Source organism: Etheostoma spectabile, chromosome 13, assembly GCF_008692095.1.
Source record: "Etheostoma spectabile isolate EspeVRDwgs_2016 chromosome 13, UIUC_Espe_1.0, whole genome shotgun sequence".
Lineage (NCBI taxonomy): Eukaryota > Metazoa > Chordata > Actinopteri > Perciformes > Percidae > Etheostoma > Etheostoma spectabile.
Window position 1 is genome coordinate 10,955,655 of NC_045745.1, and position 2,002 is coordinate 10,957,656.

At 36.8% G+C, this 2,002-nt stretch overlaps 1 protein-coding gene across 3 annotated transcripts in view; it reads right to left on the minus strand.

The window, feature by feature from the left end:
* The window catches only part of trim37 (tripartite motif containing 37), a 25,300-nt gene extending 24,467 nt beyond the window's left edge, over positions 1-833 (minus strand). For all 3 annotated transcript variants that reach the window (XM_032534673.1, XM_032534671.1, XM_032534672.1), the window contains exon 1: positions 610-833. The gene's annotated coding sequence lies outside the window, so the exon portion shown is untranslated. The remainder of the gene's footprint in view (positions 1-609) is intronic.
* Positions 834-2,002: the final 1,169 nt, after the last annotated feature.

A 2,002-nucleotide genomic window follows, 5' to 3' on the forward strand; every position in this document is an offset into this window, starting at 1 on the left:
AAAGTGTAGTTTCCCCTTGTGGGATTAATAGTTGAAATTAATAAGTTGAAAAGTATTCTCCCCTGTGATACAAAACTATGGGGATTTAAACTAAATGCAAGTTTTAATTATTCAATTCTTCTTATTTTGGGGCTCAAATTATTTAAAATGTAAATAATACATTAGGTGTCTAAATTATTGTTATTGTTTTTTTTCCCTGTTAAAATAGTTATTACTAAGGGGGGGGGGGTGGATATGACAACTGACTCCAAACATGTAAGTGTACATAAAGTCATTTGTATGGTATTCTTGGCTTCAAGAAAGGTACAGTTTATATATATATGAAAACTACAAATTACAGTTTTCCTAAAGGTATCATCGCCGCTAGCTTGTCGTTAGAGTAACCTACTATAGTATCCACCATAAAAGGCCCAGCATCCGATGTGTATCAACACTGACAGCTAACTAACCTGTCCCGGAGCAGCCATAACAACAGCTATCTTTTTGTCCTTTCGACATACATTTTTTGGGCTTAACGTGGATAACCACAAAACAGCAAATATGTATATATAATTGTGATGCTAACGTTAGCTAGCGTGCTGGCTGGCATTAGCAAGGTGGCTCGCTTACCTTCCCAGAGACTCTGCTTCGTCTGTCACACCTGATGAACGGAAGACTAAACTACATTATCTGTCCTAGCACACAGCAGGCGTTGTCTCCGCTGCTATAGCTGCCAGAAAATGTCAAAATACGTCCAGCTGCAGCTGTGCAACGCAAAAAGTGATGCTAAAAGCGGTTTGTTTTCCACTAAATTGAAGATGTAGCGGCTGTCCCCTAGCAATCACCAATCAAATTTCTCCTTTTTTTCTTCGCTGTTTTTTTTGTTTCGCGTTTATCAGCCAGCTCAGTGGAGCATTACCGACACCTAGTGGACAGACTGTAGAATCACACAGAAGAGGACAGGTGTCCTGAGGAAGAAAGACATCTCAGATATTTTACTTCAGTAAAAGTAGTAATACAATACCACAGTGTAAAACAGTGAGGAACCCCTTACAGCAGTGTCAGATGAACAAACCCTTTCATCAATTCCCAATGTGTTTTAAAAATCTATGTCACTACTCAATAAATACAAGTTGTTAATTTGTTCATACTTTTTAAACTGTCAGTATTGGTTTGGTCAGCAATCATCCCACGCTACTTCTACCGCAACCTGGAGAGAAGCTGAATGTTTCAACCATTTATCCATTACTATTAACTATTTTAGCAGTTTAGAGAGCAAAACATTCCCTCTTAACCCTTATCTAATTAAACATGCATTCATTTGAATTACTTACCAAAACAGAAATCTGAACATTGGATTCAGAATTCTTGTTTTGTTTCGTTACCATATTAGAGACGATTTCGAAAGACGAAAGATTTTTAGAGAGGAAACATTTTCCATCTCCAAAAGTCAGAATATACTGTCTACAGGTATACATTTGATGAATTACAGGTGAACAAACCCCCTGTAAAAACCATTAGAATAGATAGGAATTAAACTGGAAAGCGTAGTGTTTAAGTGCTACTAAACTGGAGATTTCTGGCTCATGAAAAAAACTCCTTTTGAGAAAACGGCCTTTAAAGATATGCATTGTAAAATTCCAGACATTTTGCAAGACACTCAGTTTATTTAGGATACACGTTACCTAATAGATATCAACATGAAACTTCCCCAGTTGATTACTGACATTAAGACAACAGTTGTTGCATTACGTATGTAAGTACGTTTTCTGACGTGTTATCTTTCAACATGCAAATGATGCATTATGCATTATGTAATTCTGGTGAATTTAAGGGAAATCTACACAAATAGACAAAGTGTAAAATTAATGTTTTGTTTCATTTTGTGTGTTATAGGTTTTGTTTCCTTTTGAATAAAAATGTTAAGGGTAAATGCTCCTCCCATCACACACGCTGAGCTATCTCAGGTGGCAGTAATAATACATCATCTTGTTATCCACAGCGCGCGCACACACACACACAC